At 44.1% G+C, this 25,958-nt stretch overlaps 1 protein-coding gene across 2 annotated transcripts in view; it reads right to left on the bottom strand.

Moving 5' to 3' along the window:
• The window catches only part of LOC142160304 (urotensin-2 receptor-like), a 63,568-nt gene that overhangs the window by 15,388 nt on the left and 22,222 nt on the right, over positions 1 to 25,958 (bottom strand). The window contains exon 2 of one of the 2 annotated variants that reach the window (XM_075215226.1): positions 11,214 to 11,246. The exons of the other annotated variant lie outside the window; for it this stretch is intronic. The gene's annotated coding sequence lies outside the window, so the exon portion shown is untranslated. The remainder of the gene's footprint in view (positions 1 to 11,213; positions 11,247 to 25,958) is intronic. 2 annotated transcript variants of the gene reach the window in all.

Below are 25,958 nucleotides of genomic sequence, written 5' to 3'. Positions count from 1 at the left end.
TCTCCACTCAGGGTACTTCTACAGTTCGGGGAGGGGTTGGCAATCAGCACTTTAATGTGGGCCACACAGTCATGCCCGGTAATACTTGGGCAGGTTATATTCCTCCTTGGGTGTTGGGTTGCGGGCCCAGTCAGGCACATTTCCAGGGTGCCCTGCAGCCCCCTTTTCCATGGGAGGGGGTTGGTTCGGGCACGATGCCGCATGGTCAGGGTTTCCCTCCTTATTCATTTGGGTTGTCTTGCCCTCCTTGGGGATTCCCCTCTGGGTTCTTTCCACCCCCCTCTACTTATGGCCCATATTTCTCTGGTCCCGGTTGTCCGGGTAATGTTGTTGTAACCTCGAATGTTTCTTCCACAGTGGCGGCAGCTCCGGTGGTGGCAGGTGCAAGGGGGCCTCAGGTTCCCGTTTCCTCGCTGGCAGTGCTTGTAGGAACTAGCGACGTGCAGTTGGTGACTGGGGGGCCAATTTCGGGGCAGGGTAAGCGTCCTCCCCGGCGGGTCCTCGGGTCGTCTCCTGCACGGGGCAATCTGGTTTGCAGAATGAACATGCAGGTGCTCCTGTGGCACCCGGCCGTAGTCTAGGAGAACAGAGCATGGCACTGCCGGTGAGAGCGAGGGCTGGGGGTCCCAGGCTGGATTTTTCTTGTTCTGTGTCCCCGTCTGCAGGTTTACCGGGGCGTGTGCGATCGGGTCGGAGATCTGGGCGTGCTTCTTATGCGGAAGCCGCTTCATCGGCCACGGTGGGCCCATCATCCAGTGTGGAAGGAGGTGGCCGTGTAATTGGTGAGCATGCCAGCGGGGGATCTGGTTCTAGCTCGGATTTAAGTTCTTCAGCCTCAGAGAGTGAGGTTCCGGCCAGGTCTGAGAGTGCAGACGCAAAGTTGGTGAGGCTCCTGAGGAGGAAATTGCAGAGTTCCCGCCGTAGGGCGGAGGTTGGAGGCGGGGGGCCTCAGGAGGACAGTGGTACCTCGGGAGGTGATGTGGTGCGCTGTGCTAATACAGCGGTCCTCCGTGATATCAGGAGCAGTGTGCGCAGTAAGATACGCGCTGGTCGGTTTGTGGACATGTTTGCTATCACAAAGAGGGCTAAGGATGGCTTAATAGCGGCACGGTCACGCTCTGGCGTGGGAGAGGAAGCATACAGGAATTTTCAGAGCTGGTTGGAGGGCTTCCTGGTTTTTGCTGCATGTTATCTTGAGACCAGGCCAGCAGAGCACATGAATGTGATTAAGTATAGTTACTTAATACAAGGAATGTTTACCCGATCCAGGGGTATCATGTGGAGGCGGTACGATGAGGCCTTCCGGAGGAAGCAGGATGGAATGTGATTGATGGATTTCGGGTGTAAGGATGTGGAGGTGTGGTTGGATGTGACACAGCCGAGGATGGCTGGTAATGATGGGGTGTGGCAAGACAGAGGCAGCCCCCGGTGCGGTTTGGTCAGCTCTTTCGAGGGAAATGTTTCGCTTTCAACGGGACCAATGTGAGAGAGGTGCGGCCTGTAGATTCAGGCATGTATGTTCGGCATGCAGTGGATGTCACCCAAGGAGAGAGTGCCCCAGAAGGAATGGTCCTGCCACTACTGATAGACCCGCCACTGGAGGGGCGGCTCGGTAAGGCGGCATCGCCCATTGTATTGGTTGAGCTTGGGAAATGGCTGGGTTGGTACCCTGATAGGGGGGCTGCTGAGTTTTTTATGGAATGGTTTCAATGTTGGGTTCATATTGCCGGTGACAGATGTGGTACAGACTGATATGCCCCGGAACTTGAAATCGGCTACTGAATTGCCGAGGGTGGTGCATGAGAAAGTGGGTAAGGAGGTGTCTTTGTCAAGAATGTGTGGCCCCTTTTTGGTTCCTCCAGTGCGGGATTTAGTTCTTTCTCCGGTGGGGGTGGTGCCGAAGAAGGAGGTGGGGAAGTTTCGGCTAATCCAGCATTTATCTCATCCGCAGGGTACATCTGTGAATGATGCGATTGCAGAGTCTGAATGTTCGGTGGGTTACCAGTCTTTTGAGGACGCATTGTTATTGGTTCAGGGATGTGGCACGGGTGCGCTGTTAGCAAAATTGGACATTGAGTCTGCTTTTAGGTTGTTGCCCCTGCATCCTTCTTCATTTCGGTACGTGGGCTTTCGGTTGTCAGATGGGTACTACGTTGATAAATGCCTACCAATGGGATGTTTGGTGTCCTGTATGTTTTTTGAATGTTTTAGCACTTTTCTCCACTGGTGTGTGGTGACTGGGTCGGGGCATCAGAGTGTGGCCCACTACCTTGATGATTTTCTGTTCATTGGTCCAGCGGGTACAGCTGTGTGTCTGGACTTGTTGTTTTCTGCTCAGGCTTTGTTTAGGGTAATGGGAGTTCCGGTGGCAGCGGACAAGTCAGAAGGCCCGACTGTTAGGTTGTCATACCTAGGTATTGAGATTGACACGGTTACGGGTTGTTGTAGCCTTTCAGCAGAGAAGGTGGCTAAGTTGAGGGGAGTGATTGATACAGTTCAGGGTGAACGCAAGGTGCAGTTGAGACAGGTGCAGTCACTGCTTGGTCTTTTTAATTTCGCCTTTAGAGTTATTCCCATGGGGAGGGTATTTTGCCGGAAGCTGGAGAGGGCTATGGTTGGCATTACAAAGGCAAAGCATTTTGTGAGAATGTCCAAAGAGATTAGGGATGATTTAGCTATGTGGAGTTTGTTTTTAGAGAGTTTTAATGGAGTTTGCTTGTGGCCCCTGCCTGGCGCCAATAACGTGGAGCTGCAATTGTTTACAGACGCTGCTGGGTCTTCCGGGTTTGGGGCTTTCCTGGATGGGAAGTGGTGTGCAGCAGCTTGGCCAGGCACTTGGCGTCAGGAGGGCCTCACGAGGAATCTCTTGCTGTTGGAGTTGTTCCCCATCATTGTGGCTATTGAGTTGTGGGGGTTTGTTTGCATAATAGGAGTATATCTTTCTGATGTGACAATCTGGGGGTAGTCCATGCTATTAATAATCAGAGGGCCACCTCCCTGCCAGCTCTGAGGCTATTGAGACATTTGGTTTATAGGTGTCTGACTCTCAACATCACTTTTAGGGCAAGGCATGTACCTGGGGTAGATAATGGGATTGCAGATGCTTTGTCTAGGTTTTATTGGAATAAATTTTGTTTGTTAGCTCCGCATGCTGAGGTGTCTGGTGTTTCATGCCCCGATTTCGTCTGGCAGATTATAAGGCCGGCATAGAGGATCTGGCTAGGCGTTCGGTGGCACCTGGGACGTTGAAGAAATATCGGGAAGCTTGGTCGTCCCGGGAGGGTTTTTGTGGATCTGATGAGGCTCGAGGTAAGACGGGGAGGCAGCGCATGCTTGCGTTTGTGTGGCATTGTTTTCTGGCAGGTAGATCTAAAACATATATGGTGTCAGCTTTGGCTGGTATTTCGTTTTTTCTGCAGATTACAGGTAGTCGGGATGTTACCAAACAGGCATTGGTGCGTAAGGTTTTAAAAGGTTGGGCTAAAATTTCCCCTCCGTTAGTAGATAAACGTAGGCCTATTGACAAGAGAATGTTAGGGAACCTTGTGAATATTATCACGGTCGTGGCGACAGATGAGTTTGAGGCAGCTTTGTTTCGGCTGGCGTTTGTTATGGCCTTTTTCGGGGATTTTCGAATAGGTGAGTTGGTAGCCTCGTCTAGGACGGCTGTTGATTCAGGCTTGCTTTACAGGATTGTTGTGCAGGATGAGAGTATTGCTTGTAAAATTCATAGATCAAAGACTTATTCGTTTAGGTAGAGATAAAAGGATCACTTTGCAGCAGAACCAGGATATAGCAGTTTGCCCAGTAGAATTGACAAGGTTGTATAGGGATATGTCTCCTGCTCCCGGTGGTAATTGGCTTAACATAGTAATGGTTTTCCCCTTACAGTTTCAATTTTCAGCGGTATTCAAAAATTGCGTGGTTAAGCTTGGTTTGAGTGCAGCGGACTATGGGACGCATTCCTTTAGGATAGGGGCAGCTACGGTAGCGGCAGAAGAAGGTGTGTCTGAGCAGAGCATTATGGCTTTGGGTAGATGGAAGTCTAAGTGTTTTAAGCGGTATGTCAGGCCAGCTGTGGCGCTCTAGCCTTAGACAGGGCGATGTAATAAGGCTGACCTATGACGTTGCGTTGCTTACCTTGTTGAAAGGGAGCGCGGAGGGTTTTGCCATTTCTTTTCTCCGGGGGCCTGATTGGCGGTGGCACCCCGGGGTTTCCGGTTTTACCTCCGCATGGGTCACCCTGCGTTATGCGCGAATGTGGCAGTTTTTTGTTTTCAGTATTAATTATGTTTTATGTTTTGCCATTTAATTTACATGCATTATTACTCCATGTTGCAGGTGTACGTCAGGATGGGAGGAGTATTTGGCTGGTAGGCCATTCATTTGTTTTTTGGGCCAGTAAGAGCGGCCCTGCTCATGATGTGAGCAAATTTTCCAGGGCGTAGTCAATAAGATGGATAGGTGTTAGGGGTATGCGTTGGGCATCTCAGTTGAAGATACTAAAAGACACCGAGAGTAGGTTTGGGCGCCCTTTAGAACTTGTAATTCACCTTGGGGGGAATGACCTAGGTAAGTGGTCCAGTTTAGAGCTCATTGAACATATAAGATCTGATGTCGGGGCCATTAAGTTACATTGGCCAACAGGTCACCTTACATGGTCCGATATTATCCCTAGGCGCAATTGGAGAGGGGCGGATAAACCTGCACGGATTGAGAAAGCTCGTGGGAAGGTAAATAGGGCGGTTCGGAAGATCTTTCAGGAAGTAGGTGGTGGCTGCATTAGTTATCCGTCCATAAGGGCTGTGTTGACGCAGCACTATAGGCCCGATGGTGTACATTTGTCTGATTTGGGTATGGCATACTTTATAGAGCAGATATTTGGTTTTCTTGTTTGGCTATGAGAGGTCGGTTGGTGGTGGGCTGCGGTTCCTGGTGGGAAACCTCAGCTGTGGCGGTAAGCAGCCCAATCAGCGGCCATTTTGTTACATTGAAGGCGTAGTAGGCACTCTCCTCTCAAAGGGAGTGGGCAATTAGCAGAATAGCCCTTCGGGGTTAAGGGGCTCCGCTTAGGCGGGCGGGCCTCAGCTAATATGCCAAATGGGGGAGTTTGGTATTTTACGCCTAGTCGAGTCCAAATTAGTTTGGACGGAATTTACAACTAGTAGGTGTGGCCTGGATGCTGATTGGTCTGTTTATGTTGCCCACCAATTTTTCCCCAGCAGGTTTCGCCTATAATAAATTCCTGACCTTTCAAACGCCAATTCAAGTCTCTGTGTCGTTATTTTAGTTGTTAAGTTAACTCTGGTAAAGGTTAAAGATGGTATAGAAGGTTGTCCACCATAAGCGGTTTATGTCTGGCATTAGTATTTTAATTCCTTTTATCTTTTACAATTAATTACTAGTAATTTTAGTGCAGATGACTTATTTAATGGGTACAAATTGTGAAGTGCTTTCACTGGGGATCTGCTTTGTGCTTGAGTAATTGAAGTGTCATCATGAATTGATATTCAAATACACAAAAAGAATACATAGTCATTATTCAAGCTATTTGGTGTATAGGCTTATTTACTCAAAGAACTGAATAATATAACTGAATTATCTGAATTGCTTATACTTAAATAAAAATTATAATGTGCTCTATCTCATAAACCTTTGTAGCAGTTTGTCATATTAAAAAGGAGATTCTTCGTTATCTTCCATCAACCTAAAGCATCATATAGTGTAAGAAGTTTGCTGCTTTGAGTTGCAAAACTGCTTTGTGTAGAATAGTGGATGGAATTTATATGCAGGGGCACGGCCGGTGATGTCACAGGAAACTAACTGATAAGCTCTGATTTGCAGCTTGAGCTTTTTGTTCTGTACCAAATCAACTCAAGACAGTGTACTATAGGTGTGGGTTTTGGCTACAGTATATCATAGTGGAGGGGTAGGAGTCGCTCAGTCCCACTTTTTTCAGTGCAGTGGAGGCAGCTATTTTGAACCAATATTCATAAACATGCAGCATATCAATTTATTTTGGTGGCTTAATGGTTAGCATTTCTGCCTCACAGCACTGGGGTCATGAGTTCGATTCCTGACCATGACCTTATCTGTGAGGAGTTTGTATGTTCTCCCTGTGTTTGTGTGGGTTTCCTTTGGGTGCTCCGGTTTCTTCCCAAACTCCAAAAACATACTAGTAGGTTAATTGGCTTCTATTAAATTGCCCTTAGTCTCTCTTGGTGTGTGTGTCTGTGTGTTAGGAAATTTAGACTGTAAGCTCCAATGGGGCAGGGACTGATGTGAGTGAGTTCTTTGTACAGTGCTGCGGAATTCGTGGCAATAAATAAATAGATGATGATGATTCACTAAGAACCAGTGGCATGATTAAAGGACTGTAAAATCAATACCCGTAAGGTAGAGGTTTTTTATAAAGTGGTATAGGACTTGGCTTAGTCCTCAGAGTGGCTTCATCTTCTGTTCTCTTTTTCAATTCTCTTTCTCTTTCACAGAGTTACAGTGGAATGCACATCTCCCAACTGTCCTGATTTTGGTACTACAGTCCTAAATCATGGACCTTGAAAGGGCAGAGTTTGAGTTTGAGTGGATCGTGTGTGGGGCTTTTTTTGTTATGATTCTGCATGTCTCAATGTTGGTAGGTATGGGAATGTTGGAGTAATATTAAGCAGTATATTTTACCTACACGCATACATATTAAACTTTGATATTTTGTATTATCTGAAGACTCCTGAACCAGTAGTGACTGATTACTGAGAAGAACCGAAAATTTGGAAGCAAAAGGAAGATAGGCCAAACAAATTAAGAAGTTACCATTTAAAGCCATTTGTTTGCTGAATTTGGTTATTTTTTTATATCATATTGACTAATCATTGGGCTAACAGGAAAAAAGTTGAATGGTTGGCCACCATTTGATCCAGAAATGTAGACGCACTTGCTTCACACAATGATTTAAGTGTTCGATCACACTGTCAAATTGCTGATACAGTGTGTTAACTGTCAAACTTAAGCTTAACATAATGCGCGAGGACTATTTAATTGCATTATATACAGTATACATATAATACTTTGCAGTGAAACTCTGTCACCATTTTTACATTATTGTTATTATGCAAATCCAATCCTAATAAACCGGCAAGAGCTGAAGAGTGGTAACTGTTTAAATTAAATAATTATCTCAATGAGTCTTTTTGATAGAACTGTTTATATGCAGCTGCAAGGTACAGTTATTACAGCCCTTAGTGAGATACTTATTGGGTTATTAAAGTAAATATTGCTGTGAGCAAACTTTCTGCAAAGGTCTTCATCCAATTTGTATTACTATATTATTATTTGTGGTTTATCCTCTTCTTAAATACATACTTACCAACTTTATATTCTTCTTTTCCGGGAGGCTGCGGAGGAGGTGGGCGTGGCGGGACTCCAAAATGCTCATCATTTTGGACCCGCTCTCATGACGTAATGACGGAAACGCGTCATTTGACAGCGAGGGGCGGCGCTAAACGCCGTGATTCACCGGGAATCGCGGCGTTTGGGAGCTAATTCTGCCCACTTCACTAGGAAGTGGGCACTTCCTAGTGAAGTGGGCAGATCCGGGAGATTGCCACACTCGCCCGGGAGTCCGGGAGACTCTCGCAAAATGCAGGAGTCTCCCAGACATTCCGGGAGAGTTGGCAAGTATGCTTACATATGAGGAAATTACATAAAAATATTGCTAACTTTCCTATCCAATTAAGAGTTTACTTTATTTAATAGTCCAAATAAGACATACTGCTCATAGTCTGGAAACATTACAAATGACAATTGCAGAAGTTGTTTTCCCTGATCTTTAATGTTACTGACAATTATACTGAGCAGCAAAGTCTCTTGTTGCTGGGCCTTATTTACTTTCGGACAGGTCTAATAATTTGTTGCTTGCTCCCCTTACGTGTTTTAGACAATCTGGTATCACCTATTAGTTTATCTAATATAACTTTGTTATATTTCATGGTCTTTTTTATTATATTTTTTTTATTACATTTCATTACATTTTATTACATTTCATTTTTATTCTAAATTCTTGTATACAATGTCATTTGGGAAAATAATTACTGCTTGTTATTACTGCCAACAGTTTACCTACTCCATTTCTATTAAATGTTATACATCATTGTATTTCAATATTTACAATTCATTAATTTTTCATTATTATATTATTTTATGAATTCACTACAGGCTACTAAAATACCATTTGGGGCTAATTAGTATTACATTTACAGCTTATCACATTATAGTTTATCAAATGCAAATTCATTTTGACTCATGGTCATAATTTTTTCAATCATTAACTTCCCATTATTTTTATTATTATTATTATATATTCTTGAATATAATCTCATTATAATTAACTAATTTAATTTTTCTATGACCTATAGGTATTCACAACCACTCTTAAATACCTTTTGGTGTATACCAGCATAGTATCACCATATTATTTGTTAATACATTCATTTTATTTCAATAACATTAATATCCATTTCTTCCCATAAACCTTTTGGAACAAATTTCTACTGGACCGCTCTGAAATCTAAAGTCACTCATCTAGCACACCTATCAAAATGCCTTGGACACTGCAAAACAAACATACTTCCAATCTCTCATCTATGCTCAGGCTTCTAACCCCAAACACCTTTTTAACATGTTTAAATCTCTTCAATTCTCCCACCCCAAACCGTCCGTTTAATATCAGTACCCAGGTTCTTGCTTCCTAGATCAAGGACAAGATTGATAAATTCAGACTAGAAATGGTATCCTTTTCCTCGACAAGTAATCTGCTCAATTCCTTCCCATCACCCTCTGACGGTTTCTCTTCATTTGACTCCACAAATGAAGATAAAGTATCTACTCTCTTTTTATCTTCCTACTTTACTTCCTGTCCTCTTGATCCTATTCCCTCACAAATTGGTAGATCCCTGTTTCCTGTGGTCATTCCACCTCTAACTAAAATCTGTAATCTCTCACGCTCTACTGGCATCTTTCCATCACTGTACGAGCACGGAGTGATTACTCCTATTCTGAAAAAACAAATTCTGACCCAAACTCTCTCCCAAATTACTGTTCCACCTCTCAGCTCCCATGCCCCTCAAAGCTTCTAGAGAGACTTGCCTACACTTGCCTCACACGCTACCTTTCCGCAAACAACCTATTGAATCCTCTTCAGTTTGGCTTTCATTCTCAACACTCCACTGAGACTGCATTAACAAAGGTTCTCAATGACTTGACCACTGCTAAAACTAAAAGCCATTACTCTCTTCTAATTCTCCTGGATCTCCCTGCTGCATTTGACACCGTTGACCACTCTCTTCTCATACAAACACTACAATCCCTAGGTCTTCAAGACACTGTTCTATCCTGGTTCTCATCCTACCGTTCTAATCGCTCTTTCAGTGTTAATTTCTCTGGATCTACCACTGCACCGCTTCCTTTATCAGTTGGAGTACCACAAGGCTCAGTCCTAGGTCCTCTGCTGTTCTCTATCTATACCACTTCTATTGGAAAACGAATAAGCTCCTTTGGATTTCAGTATTATCTCTTTGCAGATGATACCCAAATGTATCTATCCCCTCCTGATCTCTCGACATCTGTGTTTTTACCTGTGCTACTGACTGTCTTTCTGCCATTTTATCTTTGATGTCCTCCCGCTAACACAAACTCAATCTTTCTAAAACAGACTTAATAATATTCCCACCCACCAACAAAAGTTACCTACCTGACATTTTTATTTCTGTTGACAATATGACCTTAAACCCCACACCTCAATCTCGTTACCCAGGTGTGATCCTTGACTGAGAAGTATGCTTTGTTTCCCACTTTGACTCTATATCTAAATCATGTTACATACATCTAAAATACATTTCCAGAATACGCACATTTCTTATACAAGACACTGCAAAAACCTTAATTCATGCACTTATCATCTCCCGCATTGTCTATTGCAATTCCCTTCTTACTGGTCTTCCCCAAAACAGACTTAAACCCCTACAATCTATTTTGCACGCAGCGGCTAAATTGATGTTCCTTGCAAATCGTTATTCCTCTGCTGAGCCACTCTGTCTGTCTCTACACTGGTTGCCTGTTTTTTACCGAATCCAATACAAAATACTTTTACTAATCTGCAAGGCTATCAACAAAGCTGCATCAACATACATCTCCTCTCTTGTCTCAAAATATCTCCTAACTCGACAACTCCATTCTGCACAAATTCTGCGTCTCTCATCCACTCTCATTACATCCTCCCATTCCCGGTTACAGGACTTTTTTGTGGGCTGCACCCACTCTATGGAATTCCCTCACTCGCACAATAAGACTTTCCTCTGGTCTACAAACTTTCAAGCGTTCTCTGAAAACCCACCTCTTCAGTCAAGCTTATAATATTCCTTAACCACCTTCTTAACCTCACTAGATTACCCTATTACCACCCATTACACAATCCACACAAGACAACAACCCTCTGACAGGCATTGCTGTGGGACTGTATCAAATAGCATGCTAATCGCTTTTTTTGGAACTGAACTCACCTCTGGTGAGTAGCACTTGCCTCCAATATAAAAATAACTCATTAAACAAGTTTGAATAGAGAAATTTACTCAGTTTACTGCTTTGTATCACTTTTTGTGCTGCTAAGAGCAGAGCCGTAACTTAAACGTTTAGCGGCTGGGGCGGGAAGGAAAATTGCCACCCCCGTCCCTCAATTTTAGCCCAATTAATTGAAATTATTCACAAACTGCACCCCCCTTCAGCGTTGCGCCCTGTGCGGTTGTTTCTGTTGCACTGCCCTACTTACGGCTCTGGTAAAGAGATCGGAGAAATAAAAAAAAGTCTGAGTAGGTCAAATAGAAGATTGTAGCCAAGCATGGACATTCTCAAGGCTACAAATCTCCAGAGACCTGGATATCCTCGTCTACACTGTATGTACTGTTATTAGGAAGTTTAAGGCCAATGGCTCTTTAGTCAACCTCCCTGGAAAGAGAAAACTTGATTGCAGATTGTTCGAATGGTGGAGAAAGCACCTTGACCAACTGACAAACAAATTCAAGCTGACCTTCAGACACAGGGTGCGACAGACACCATTCGTCGTCAATTCTATGAAAGTGCGTTAAATGGTAGGAGACCCAGGAGGGCCCCACTGCTGAAAAAAGAGACTTAAGAAAGCCAGACTGGAGTTTGCCAAAACATACCTGAACAAGCCAAATTTCATCTGTGAGAATGTCCTGTGGACAGATGAAATTAAATTAGAGCTTTTTGGTAAAGGACATCATCCCTATGTTTACAGAAAGCAAAATAAAAATAACACCTTCCCTATATATTATTTCTTTATTGAATTAAGAAAAAATGTTGCTGCATAAAATCGTCAAACATCTAAAAATATGTGCTGAATTTGAAGTCATAAAACAAACACATTAAATAACATTATTAAATCCTTCTTCTCAACTGTGGAGAAATTAAAAATAATTCCAGAAAGCCATTAAAACAAAACAACAATAAGAAAATGGGAAAGTAGGACGTTAAAGGAAGTAACGGGAGGGAAAATAGAGGTTTTTGGTAACAGATGGTCCAATCTCTGGTTAAACGACCAAAAAAATGACAAAAATCTACAGTAAAATAGGACAAAGAGTGTAGTATAAACCTTAGAACAATTAAGGACAAATTGAGGTATATTTCACTGTGTCTTTAATTTACAATCATCTGACCCAGATTGCACAGAAATCTACAAATTTAGCAGCAGTTGATAAAATTAGAACGTTCATATAAAATTCCAACCTAACCCACTTTTCTTTTAATGTTGGAGTAAATCTGGATCTCCAGCTCTCAGATATTGCTGCTTTTGAAGCACAGTTTGTGTTTAATAAAGATTTTTTAAACTGAGCTATTGGTGTGTTCATCAGGTTAATGAGCCAAAAGCAGGGTCTGCCTGTAATTTCACCTCCCCAAATTTTTGGGGTGATCACCCCCTCACAGAATTGACAAATTTTGGGACATCAAATGTGAATAATAGTCCCCACAGCCTCATTGCATCTCCAGCAAGTGCTGGAACCCCCTAGATGAGGACACTGATACCATATAGATATATTTTGGGGCTGCTGTGCTGCATATGGCACTGGGTGTCATGAACCTGTGCATGGGATCATGAAATCTGGAGTTTAACAGGCCATTTTGGAGAATAGTGTTGAACCAAGTGTCAGAAAGCTGGTTTTCTGTTGAAGGTCATGAGTCTTCCAGTAGGACAATGACCACAAACACACTTGAAAAAGCACCCAGGAATGGGTTGACACAAAACGCTGGACTGTTCTGAAGTGGCAAGCGATTAGTCCAGGTCTAAATCCCATAGAACACCTGCGGAGAAATCTGAAAACAGAAGTTGGGAGAATGCGTCCTTCAAATCTTGGAGAACTGGTGAAGTTTTTACAATAAGGGTAGACTACACTGCCAGTGGAGAGGTGCAGGAAGTCATCTATGGCTATAGGAAGCTATTCATAGCTTCATTATTTTGATCAGAGACTGTACTACCAAATATTAAGTCTAGTGTGGCAATAGTTTTGTCAATGCCATTTCTTTTTATTTTCTTATTTAAAAGGATATACAGTATTAAATTCATAAAAATTATTAATAGAGAAAGAATTGTGTAAACCAAATACTAATGTTAATTTCACCTTATGTTTGGAGGAAATTGAAAGCTGTTTGAAAAAGTGGAAGGATGCCAATATTTTGGGGACAACTGTATAGACTACAAATCCTATTGACAGCTAACTTTTCTATCATATCATGAAAGAGTTGTGAACTGTTGCATATAATGAGTTAATGAGTAGCACTGTCACGTTCAGCTCTCCCACATAACAAATATAGGCCTCATTAGATGCAAGTGGAACTCCACATCCTTGGTTACAGCGCATACTGGGCATGTGCAGTAGCCAAGGATCCTGCTCACTTTGCACTGAGACCTATCTCCCCCTTGCACCTCTCTATGGTTAGAGAGGCAGAACGGGAGAGTTATTGGGTGGGGCTAGCAAGTAAAGGCTGTGTTCACACTCTTTACATTAGTTGGATGCAGCCGCAGATAAGGTCTCTAGGAGACGCATCTGTTGCGGGTGCTTTTTCCTGGTGTTAGATCTGTGCTGATGATCAGGGCCGCCGAGAGGGGGGGGAGCGGGTACATTTTACCTGGGCCCGGCCATGCCAGGGGGCCCGGGCCGGGCCCTCTCCGCTAATTTAATTTTTTTTTCTTTATTTTTTTTAATTTTCTTTTTTGCGATTTTTTTTTTTTCGTTGGTGGGGGGAGTTGGAAGAAAAAAAAAACAACAAAAAACCCAATACTCATGTGATCGCGCGGCGCCGTGTCCCTCCTCTCCTCTTCTCCATTCACACTGACTGCCGGGCGTGACATCATCAAGTCACGCCCATCAGTCAGTGAGGAGCGCCGCAGCCATCATGAAGAAGGAAGACAGAAGAGGAGACAGAAGAGAAGAAAATAAAGGAAAGAAGTTGACAAAAGGTAAGTAAAGAAACGGAGAGGCTAGGGGAGGAAAACAGAGAGGGACAGTACTATAAAAAAAGGGGAGAGAGAAACAGAGGAGGAAAAAAAGCAGAGAGCCACAGAGGAATAAAAAAAAAAGTGGGAAAGAGGAACAGAGGAGAAAAAAAAGTGGGAAAGAGGAACAGAGGAGGAAAAAAAAGTGGGAGAGAGGAACAGAGGAGGAAAAAAAGTGGGAGAGAGGAACAGATGAGAAAAAAAAGTGGGAAAGAGGAACAGTGGAGAAAAAAAAAGTGGGAAAGAGGAACAGAGGAGGAAAAAAAGTGGGAGAGAGGAACAGAGGAGAAAAAAAAGTGGGAAAGAGGAACAGTGGAGGAAAAAATAGTGGGAAAGAGGAACAGAGGAGAAAAAAAAGTGGGAAAGAGGAACAGAGGAGGAAAAAAAGTGGGAAAGAGGAACAGAGGAGGAAAAAAAAGTGGGAAAGAGGAACAGAGGAGAAAAAAAGTGGGAAAGAGGAACAGAGGAGGAAAAAAAAGTGAGAGAGAGGAACAGAGGAGAAAAAAAAAGTGGGAAAGAGGAACAGAGGAGGAAAAAAAGTGGGAAAGAGGAGCAGAGGAGGAAAAAAAAGTAGGAGAGAGGAACAGAGGAGAAAAAAAAGTGGGAAAGAGGAACAGAGGAGGAAAAAAAGTGGGAAAGAGGAACAGAGGAGGAAAAAAAAGTGGGAGAGAGGAACAGAGGAGAAAAAAAAGTGGGAAAGAGGAACAGAGGAGGAAAAAAAGTGGGAAAGAGGAACTGAGGAGGAATAAAAAGTGGAAGAGAGGAACAGAGGAGAAAAAAAAGTGGGAAAGAGGAACAGAGGAGGAAAAAAAGTGGGAAAGAGGAACAGTGGAGGAAAAAAAGGAGAGAGGAACAGAGGAGAAAAAAAGGTTTGGGGCTATTGAATGTTGGGATGAGTTTAGGGAGAATGAGGTCTATTTATTAAATGTGACTATGAATTATTTAATGGCAGTGATGGTTGCAAGAAATAGGTACTGCTGGGGCTGTTTGTAGGAAGGGAAATAGGTTTATTTATTAAATGTGAATAGTATTATTTTAATGTTGGGGCTGGAGGAAGGTCTAATTATTAATCGTGAGTGCTATTGATTTAACGTCGGGGCTGGCTGTAATTTTCTAAATGTAGCCATTTTTTTTTCAAAATAGGTCCTTCAACATTCCTGGATCCGGACAAGCCACAACTAAAGAAACCAGCAGCCACAGGTGGAGAAAGTGAGAAGAACAAGTAGGAGAGAGTAGCACAGTGTGTGAAATGTTGTGATTCTAGTAGGGACAATGGCAATTTTTGGTGAATGTTGTGCCCAATGTAAGGTGTAGGCCAAGACTGAACTGTTTGTGTACACACTGCATTCTTTGTATACTACACTGTGGTGGTAGATGTCCTGAAAGTCAGGAGTGCTTGAACATATGTGATGCTCCGGCGAATTGAGAGTCTAGTGATTTTGATGCTAGCCACGCCCCAATGCCGCATTTGCCACGACCCCAAATGCATGACCACACCTTAGAAAAATTTTGCACCGCCGTTAGGCTAGCCACGCCCCAACGGCGCATTGCCACGCCCGTGAATGTATGACTAAATACCACCAATTTTATGCGCCACCGTTTTTTTTTGGGGGCTTACTCGACTATGAGGGGGGGCCCCATGAATTTGTTGTACCCGGGCCCTGAATTCCTCTTGGCAGCCCTGCTGATGATGTTAACCAGCAGCACGGAGATTGCTGTATTAAAAAAGATGAAAATAAACAATTATATTTTTTTTAAAAAAACGGCATGCCCCACTCCCATCAGTTTAACCAACCATAGTGCTGTCAGCCTAGGCTGGTAGTAGCAAAATCAGGGGGACAAAAAACGTGGCATCCCCCTGATTTTACTATTATCAACACTAGGCTTTGCCAGCTGGGGCTGGTGGCACTATAGTAGGGGAACCTGCAGCGTGGGGCCTCCTACCATAATGCCAAACCAGCACCTGGTCAGCATGGGGCTGGAATCCCTAGGGAGATGAGGCCTGCAAAAAAAAAATACGCAGAGGATCCATGGACATATTACAGATAAAGACCCAGGATGTAGGTGAGCAATAAAGATGGCACATTTTTACAGTGGTGTGTGTGATTGATTTACATTTTTCCTTTGTGCACTACAGGCCCCATCAGAGCCCTGGGTACCAGGGCATGCTGGCACTTGTGGTTCTCCAAGTGCCAGTGTACCCTGGCAGCCAAAGGTATGCTGGCACTTTTAGTACTACAAGTGCCAGCATGCCCGAACAATTAATGGAAGTCTTGGCATGCTGGGACCTATAGTGCACCAAGGACAAAATGCAATTAACAATTAAAATGCAATTTACAATGAAAAAATTATAATTACCCCACACCCACCGCCCAGGGGTGGGGAAGAGCACTAGTGCTATCAGCACGAGGCTGGTAAACCTAAGAGGGGAAGAGGCTGCATTTTTTTTGTGGGCCCGATATCCGTAGGGAATCCATCCCCGTGCTGACCAACCTGAGGCTGGTTTGGCATTATGGAAGGGGGACCCCACGCTGCACCCCACAGTGCCACCAGCCCCGGATGGCAAAGCCTAGGGCTGGCAATAGTAAAATTCTGGGGATCCCATTGTTTCCCCCCGATTTTGCTACTACTATGCAACTCGGAACACTATGTAAATTACACTTGCAATTTAAGTGTAAATTGCATCTAAGTATGCATCAGACCCTAAGGGGTAAATTCATAAAACTGCGGGTTTGGAGATGTTGCATATAGCAACCAATCAGATTCTAGCTATCATTTATTTAGTATATTCTACAAAATGACAGCTAGAATCTAGTTGGTTGCTATAGGCAACATCTCCACTTTTTCAAACCCACAGCTTGATAAATTTACCTGTATGTGTCTATTATCACCTTACGTTTTCCACCCTCTCACCTGTACCCCTGGTCTTTGCACATTATAATATTACCATATTAGCAGCTTGTTAGATATATGTTTTAATTTTAATAGGCTAATAGTAAAATACAACTCTACCTTAAATGAGCAGATTTCTTAGCAGATTGGGGGTTTATTATGAATTTTAATGAAGTAAAACCTTGGCAAAGGTTCCTCCACCGTTTTTGATAAAACACTAAAGGGTATATTTACTAAACTGCGGGTTTTAAAAAGTGTAGATCTTGCCTATAGAAACCAATCAGATTCAAGCTGTCATTTTGAAGAATGTACTAAAAGCTAGAATCTGATTGGTTGCTATAGGCAACATCTACACTTTTTTAAACCCGCACTTTAGTAAATATACTCCTAACGCTCAGCTACAAATTTGCAAAGGCTCAGTGGAAATGCTATTTGTGATGACTTATTCCTATTCTTACATAAATGCACAGGTAAATGCATAGATCTGTAGGCCAAGCTGGTGGTGCAAAAGACTACACCAACTAATGGGAGGAGTTGAGCTGCTAGGAAGTGTTACTTGCTGAGTACGGATTTGGTGCTCAAGTGCTTTTACTCTTACACCTACATGCTTATCTTTCTTTCACGCCGATCTTCCTCTGCCTCCCCTCTCTGTCTTGCCTTACACTGGCTCTCTCTCCCCTACAGAATCCTCTTTAAACTCCTCACTGTCACCCACAAGGCCCCCTCCCATTCCACTGTCCCCTATAGCCATCCACATAACCTTCTCCTTCCTTGTTCTCCTTTCATCCCAGTTCCCTTACTCCTCTCGTGCCTGCTGTCTGTTTCCCCGCTCTTTAGTGTGTAAGCTCTTACGAGCAGGGCCCTCCTCCCTTCTGTCTCAATACGATTTTTTTCTTCTCCTACACCACTGTACTTGCTTTGCTTGGATATATTGAAGTCTTGGTTATACTTGTTTTACTCTGTACTGTTGTACTCTATTATACTGTCTGTACTGTAATTTTGCATTTAGTATGGCGCTGCGGACAATTAGTGGCGCCATATAAAGAATAATAATAATAATAATGCAATGATAGGATTTCATTTTTCAGGTTTAAGTTATATAAATGATTTCAAAGGGTGGAGAGGGTACATTTAGGGGGATATTCCAGGCTTTGTGGCAGGGGGCATGCATTTTCCTCTCTGGTAAACTTAATATTTCCAACACCGTGGATGTGTTGTAGATCATGTCTTATTATATATTTATAATAGGATGCATTTTGCGCTTTCCAGTTTTTTCACTGGATAGCTTATTTCTAGTCGCATTTCGACCAATGTAATAAAAACTTCCAAACACACAAAAGTGAAACATGTAATAAACATAGTCACAATGATTTATCACTCTCATGATTGAAGTTAAAGCAATCAGTATGCTATGAGAAAAATGTAAAAGTTGCAATTCATAATAACTCTTTCCACCTGCATACTTTTAGGGCGACCCACAAAACTATGTGCTAATTGATTTTAGTGGGCAGTTTCCCTGTTATTTAAATTTGGTCTTAATTCCCAAGCATTGAAAAATGCAAAAGAAAAGTGAAAGAGAAATTATAGTAGCTCTTTCATGTAGTGCAATCAGGCGCGGGCTGGCAGATGTCAGCCCGGGGGGCGCACGCATCACAGGCGGCCGCTGCACATGACACGGGATGCGGCCGCGTCATCATGACGCGGCCGATATTGCTTCCTTGGGGGGCGGCAACTGTAATTCTGAGTGGCCCCCTGCCCCCCGGCCCAGCCCGCCCCTGAGTGCAATGTTAAAGGTTTTGTGATTCTCTTGCTACTGAAATAGCCAAGAGAAGGAGCCATGCGATCATACCTCCCTACTGTTCCAATTTCAGCGTGATCAGTTTCTGTATGTCCCAGCGGTTGCGAATGTTGGGGAAAGTGTTGTATCCAATAGGCTATACAGCACTACGCAGCCTTCTGGGGGTGTGGCCTGAATCCCATTGTGACGTGGCCATGCCCCCGTCCCCCCTGTCCCGCTGCCGGGAACAGACATGTTGGGAGTTATGTGTGAGGTCTACTTATTCATTTCTTGGTGGGGTAGGGATGATATATATATATATATATATATATATATATATATAGGCCTTACAACAAAGGTGTTAAAATCAGGCGTCTAATACATGGTCTTGGTAAACATGCTTTAATGCTGATAGTCCAAAAATAATGTCTTTACTTCAACTTCACAACTTCACAAGCAATAATGGTTTGCACAGTATAATACAGAACTGTGGGGGGAACACTTAGTTACATAGTAGAATACACTGCAGGAATGTTTGAGAACAAGTTTGGAATGCTGAAAGGCAGGAGAAAAGCACAAGGTTTTGTCTTTTAACAGGAAAATGAATTAAAATATTTAACATTCAAGTTGCTGGTCCTCTATTACAGAATCAGCAGAGCCCCAAGAAAAACAGCTACAATGTGTCAGTCCCAGGGGATCTGGCTAGTGGGAAGTCAAATTAATAATGCTTACATTTCTTTCATTCTACTTTATGTTTCACATAATTTTTGACAGTAAGAAAACATTCTTACTGTCAAAATATATGTGAAACATAAGTGAGGGTGAAACAAAGAGTATAATGAAAGAAATATAAACATTAAAAATTTGGAGTGCCTGTTGCAAGCGTAGGCAGTATTTAGTGATCACGTTTGACAAGTGAAACCTGTGGGGGGGCGGGGCTCGAAGAATTGCGCCGTTAGCCACGCCCCCAAAGCTGTCACCACCTTTTTCGTTCAATAAAACTAGGGGATGGGGCCACAATGACGCGTCCGTGATGCTGATAAGCCCCGCCTCCTCCATTTACTTCCCACAGCCGCCCAGGAATCGGGGGAATTGCCCTCTCTCCCGGGAGACCGGGAGACTGATGCAGATTTTGGGAGTCTTCCGGATATTCCGGGAGAGTTGGCAAGTATGATCTTAATAAGATCACTCATACTACATCAGATGCGAGATAGACTGCATAAGTGCACTTTATATACATAAAATCTGCACTGCCACCTAGGAAACAGTTTTCCTTAGGTGGTACCTTCCACTAACCAGGGGCTGACACATCACGGCTGTTTATCTTGGGGCTCTGCTGATTCTGTAATAGGGAACCAGAACCTTAATTTTGCTGTCCATCTGTGAGCGGGAGGACCAAACATAAGCAGACTGGGGCTGTGAGGGAAACCGAGGAGCCCAGGGTAAAACGACTGTATGGATCAACCCCGAGGCTCCGAATATTGGAAGGGGTCACCTAAGGAAAAGTGTTTTTTAGGTGGTAATGCAATTTAGCACATGTACGATACATAAAATAAGTTTCAGTTGTGCATATATAAATGGAATATGTTGTGTCTTACTCTTGTTAAAAGATCCTAAGTGACCATCGATATCTATGCACTTTTATAGATGGTAGAACTCCTATGCGCTGTATTAAGATTAAAAATTGAACACCTAGCTCATTTTCAGATGCTGAGCTTTGGGTTTTCACACACTCCACAAAGAAGAACATGGTCCATGGTGAAATGTCAGAGCCTGCCTGTCACTCACAGCTTCTGACACTGAGAGGTGTAAATTTCCCCACACTAAGCAAGATGAAAAAGTTAAAAAGGCGTAAAATCCTATTAGATTTATTATCGATCTAAAAGGGTGCACAGCAAGACAGAAAAAAAGCTGAGATGACTATATTTACTGCCCAATAAAAAGCCTTTCAACACATTTGAGAGACAGCATTCATTTCCATGAGGAGAGCGGTTCTGGCTCACAGACAGGAAGTAAATGGAGCTGTGCAGGAATGAATTTGTAAAAGCTGGAGAAAAACTGAATATTTCTAGAGAAGGCTGTAAAAACAAGATGAAATGATGGAAAACAACAGTTTTCATAAACCATGTAACGTCTGTATAGTCCTTATATCATAAAATCATGAATAGATGCAAAATACAGCAAATAAGTTCCGGCACCTTTTTTCAATGGATTTTCCAAGTTTTAAAAGTAACTTTTGAACATTGGATGTTTGGTCCACGTGGACTTGAATCGGCCTGTAGAGCGTAGCAGGTCAATGTCAAAATCATTAAAAAGGTGCATGTGGGCTGCTTGTGTGTCGAGTCCGATGCATGCGTACTCTGTCTGCGCTGGTTGTGATGGCACTGCTTGGCTTGTGGCGCTGCTCAGCTTGTAGTTGGTCGTGAGGTCGTGCACTGAGAGCTTACTGCGGGCGTTGACCGTTATGTTTCGTTACACAACTGACGTGTGTGGGTGTGTGTACAGTGATTAACTACGTGATGTGAGTTCTGTCACCTTTACTCTTACAAAAAAAGCACTGAATAAAAGAATATTTGCAAGTCTGTATAGACATCTGTAACTACTGGGGCAGTCAATGTTTGGGGCCACACAACACTATTACTGTCAGCCGCAGAGTTCAGAGCTAGTGCCAGGAAACGCTGATTGTCACTGACAGCAGGTGGGATCAGTGTTAGAGCCAGGAACTGCTGACTGTTACTGACATCTGTGAAGCTCAGTGTTAGGGTCAGGAATCACTTACCATACCTCACAACATGCAGATCCCCAGCAGCGGGACAGGGGGCGTGGCCACATCTTGATGGGGGTGTCTATTGCTGTGAAGCCGTAGCTGCCAATTAGTTATCCCCCTCAATGTTAGGGTCAGGAACTGTTGACTGTTACTGACAGCTGAGGAGTTCATTTTCAGAGCCAGGGCATGCAGACAATGTAAATGTCGGCAGTTGTTCTGTCGGAGACTAAATGCCGAAACTTCCATTCTGGTGACAGCTTTATAATGTGGACAATGTGGTTGTTGACATTTACAATGTCAACAATCACACTACCCACATTAAAAGAGCAGTGCCAGCGGGTCCGGTGGAGGTATAGTCGGCACAAAACAGTTATAAAAAAAACAAATAAAGTTTACAACTACCCTTCCTCCCTCCCAAAACATATTGAAACCTGTGCTGATTGCGGGTCCAGTGGCCATATAGCTGGCATTGTTCTTTTAATGTCGCTGCGTCAAGAACAGAAGACATAGGCTGTAGGGAGTTCTATAAGGGCCAGGAGTGTTCCTGCAATGAAGAACTGGAGAATCTGGAAGTGGCGTAGGAAGAAGGCTGGTATCCTGCACGGAGCAGGTAAGTATAATTCCTGCTAAATAGGTCGGGCACAAGGCCCATGGCGCAATTTGGGCTCTAGACCTGAGGGCAATAGTGGGCACAAGGCCCTAACTAATTAGGGAACAGGTAGTATTTTCCTCTGTGTGCATATTTAGTATCAAGCTCCACAGCCTGAGGCAACAATACAAAGCACGAGAGACCCAGCTGTGTTGTCTCGCAGGGAGAGGTGGCAGCGTTCCTAATGCAAGCCTTGGAACAGTCAGGGAAACAGAAGAAGGAAGGATGTGCCCAGCAAACGAAGGTAGAAGAAATGCAGTACTAGAAGTGTGAGTGGTCAGGACACTTGGCATGTCACTTCCCAGAAGACGAGGAAATCTTCGGCAAGTGGGAAGACGAGGAAGTAAAGTCAAGTCGAAATCTGGAGGAAAGGATCGTCAGAGCCTGCTGGATACTAGACCGCAGGTGATCATCCCATCTGGAGAAGGTTCCCAACAAGACTATCTTCGACAGCAGGATGCAGAGGCCGTGGTATGGGAGACATTGGATACAGCGGACAACTGATCCATGGCTGTGCAGGAGTTGATTCCTGAAGAGGAAGGTAGAGCCGTGAAGACTCTCCACTTGGACACGCTGTATCCGGAGGCATGTGAAGTTTCCCTCTTGGTGGTACCTGAGAAAATGGATGCCATCGGTACACCGAAAAAGGAAGCTGCTGAAGAGGTACCAAACGGAGAAGAAGGTACTCTGGAGAGGGCAGGTGGTGAGTGGAGGATGTTCTCACATCTGAATAAGAGCCAAGAGTCACCAAAGAGGTACCAGATGAGTGGGAGGTTCCAGCGGCCACCGAGAAAGAGACCGCGTCGGTACCTGCTTTCGGTGAGAAAGTTGGCAGGATAGTTTGGATCCTGCGCGAGATGGCGTTACCGAGGAGGATCCGACAGATGCTGTTTAGATGTGCTGGTAAGCGACCCTTGTAAGCAGACGTTGAGAGGAAGATGTTGGTTGTGGGGATCACAAGGTAAAAAGGTGAAGGAAAGTGAGAGGGTGTCCAGCCGAGAAGCCTGTAAAGAGGGCTAAGAAGAAGAAACCAGAAGGTGAAAAGAAGTGAAGACTGGCCTAACTCATCCTGGGATCCTGTGCAGGAAGGTTCCATTTCTTCTATGCAGGTCCCGGCGCTGACGACAGTTGGCAAGTGAGCCAATCAGGGCTCACTTGCCACTGTCCACCAATCAGCAGCCAGGAAGCTGAGCCAATCCAGGCTCACCTCCGGGTATTTATATTTTTGGTGGTGTGGAGAGCCAGTCAGGGCTCGCTACATCACCGCACTGTGCATGTGCGTGGTTGCTGGTATTTAACCCATCGCACACGGCATTTTTCAGGAGTCCAGCAGTGTTGAAGGAAAAAGGACATCATGGAATGTCCAGAGCCTGGCAAGAGGCAAGGTGAGGACCATGCTGGAGAAGTGCTGCCAGATCAAGAATAGAAGACGTCGGCGGCAGGGAGCACTTGTGAGGGCTAGACGCACCCCTGCCAGATAATGCTGGACAGTCTGGAAGCGGCATCAGAAGTAGGCTGGTATCCTGCGCAGAGCAGGTAAGTATAACTCCTGCTAAATAGGTCGGACACAAGACCCGTGGTACAATTCGGGCACTAGGCCCATGGGCAATAGTGGACACAAGGCCCTATCTTATTAGGGACAGGTAGTATTTTCCTCTGGGTGCATAATCAGTACCAGGCTCCACAGCCTTAGGCACCAGACAAGTTGTGGGCAGAGTTCAGGTATTAGGCCTGCAGGCAAGTCAGTGTGTACTGTGGGTTTGAAGTGGCAATGGGCCAGGGGGTAGTTCCCTTGGTGAGACCAAGCCCGTTCAGTTTGTCCCCTGTATGATAATCGAGTGGCCTTTTGTGTTGTGGTCACTTGCAGGTAATACACTGTACTGTATGCTACTGTATAGTACCTAACTGTGTATCCCTTAAAGTATTTTCCCTGTAGGATCCAGAAGTCTGGCCCCCATTAAAGGTAGGGTTTTGGTATCTGGTAGCATCTGCATTTTGTGATTTGTGTGCCTTGGAACTGTGGGGTGAGTTAGAGCAGTGCACTACCCCAGTATTAATAGTAGCATTAGAGTTGAACAACGGCCAATCACATAGACTATTGATAGCATCATGCGCTTCTTTTGTTTGCTGGTGTGGGAGACACATTTGAGCTAGGGAGCTAGCTCATTGGGGTGGTGTTGCATCGCCCCGTATCTAGGTTCCAAGTGGCAGTGGCAGACAGCTATCAGGAAGAGGTGGCCATTTCCTCGTTGAGTAACATTTTACGGTTTCGACTATCTCTTGGTAGGGTCCTCACCTATATCACAGTGAGTAGGGTATTTGGGCGGGATTCTTCCCTGTCCGAATATCCGGAGTCCTGCGCCCAAGTCTAGATCAAATCAAGGTGTTGATAAGCAGAGTAGAGTGAAGAGTCTCTACTCCTAGACTTCACCTCGTACACACCCTCTCCTTCCAACTGTATTCCAGTAATTTGTTTGCTTTCCTCCCTAGACTATGGTGGTGTAGAGAGCAGTTTTAGTGGGTCCATGCAGATGGTAGGTGGTCCATCAGGAATAAGGTAGGATATCTGTGTGCATTTGTTTTTACACACAGGCGCTACATTACTGACAGGTGGGGAGTTCAGTGTTAGGGCTAGAAAGTCGTGACTGTTACCAACACCTGGGTATTTCCGTGTTAGGGCCAGGAACTGGTGAGTGTTAATGACAAGTGAGGCGCTCAATGTTAGGTTCAGGAACCTGTGACTGTTATTGACAGATAGGGGGAACTGTGTTAGAGCCAACGACTGCTGCCAGTTACTGACAGGTGGGAGATCAGTGTTAGGGTCAGGAACTGCTGAGTGTTAATGACAAGTGAGGCATTCAGTGTTAGGGACAGGAACTGTTGTAACTGACAGGGGCAGATTTATCAAAGGGCGAAAATTCCTATTGCCGTCAAAAAAACTATTTTTTTTTCTTGTTCCATCCACTAAATCAATCATCACTGCTGTCGCTGCCGATAACCCCCCTGGATGTAAAATTCGCCTGCGCTCACCTATTTAGTAAGTATTGTGGCAGTCCTTGTAGCACCGCAATACTTGCTCTTTTATCTCCATCGAAAGAATGGTGATAACAGATTAAAAGCCTTCAAAATGAATTCAATAATATTTTTAGATATTTTTTAAATAAATTGAACCTGTTTTTATGCTATTTTTAAACAGTAGTGAGCCGGTATGGCCAGGGCAGCTGAGCGATATTTTTATTATTAATTGCAGTGATAAGAGATTTATTACTGCGGTTATAAATCCTGCTTGTTGCCAGGATTGGTGCCTTAATGATAAAAAATGCCCCATAGTCTTATACATATTTATACAACTATTTTCAGTTTCAGGTAAGTTGAAAAAAACCTATCTATTAATTCAGCTTTGACTCCTGGCAGATAGTTGAAGCTATGCATATGTATGGCCTCAAGTAAGAAGCAGTAATGTTAGTCTTATCATACAAGGTGACAAAATAACAAATTTCTGATAAATAAAATACATAGTGAGCTTCAATTACAAAGCGCACTGAAAGACTACCTGGGTTTTCACCAGTGTACCTGGCTGGTCTATTGAGGTGGGGTACGAATTTCCGGAGCTGCTCTAAACGACAAGCAGCAGGATGACAAAAATTTTCCAAAAGTCACTTGGCCGACTTGCAATAAATGCTGACTGACCTTAACAATGGCCAATGCAGTCCCCGACAGTGCAGTGGCGGATCCAGGGGGGGGGGGGGGGGGGGGGCGATCGGGGCATTCGCCCGCCCTAGCAGCAAAAAGCTAGGTCCCAGCCGCCGATCAAAACAGGAGGGGCGGGGCTAAGTGCGAGCGGGGGGTGGGGCTAAATGTGGGCCAGCCAATCAGAGTGGTCCCAGCCGGCGATCACAACGGGAGGGGGTGGGGCCAATCGCGGGCGGAAGGCGGGGTTTAACGCGAGCCAGCCAATCAGCACAAAGGAGGGGCGTGATTATTCAAAATCGCCCCCCTAAACATAAAGTCTAGATCCGCCCCTGCGACAGTGTGGTAGGAAATCACGAGCAGCAGTAATAACAGCAGCGAGTTTTCACGTCATTTGAAATTGCAACCTCTATATAATTTCTTTTAAAGAAGCAATGGCGGGTTCCTAACCCTAAGCCTAAGTGTAACAGCTAGCTATGATGAGAAGCGGCATTTCCGCTTTAAAAATAGTGCTATAGAGGTCGCAATTTCAAATGACGTAAAAACAGGCTGGCGTTATTACTGATGTTCGTGATTTCTTACCGCACCGTCGGAGACTGCTTTGGTCATTGTTAAGGTCAGT

Source organism: Mixophyes fleayi, chromosome 6 (assembly GCF_038048845.1).
Source record: "Mixophyes fleayi isolate aMixFle1 chromosome 6, aMixFle1.hap1, whole genome shotgun sequence".
Classification (NCBI taxonomy): domain Eukaryota; kingdom Metazoa; phylum Chordata; class Amphibia; order Anura; family Limnodynastidae; genus Mixophyes; species Mixophyes fleayi.
Note: the sequence above shows the minus strand (reverse complement) of the source record. Positions and strands in the feature narration are given on the sequence as shown.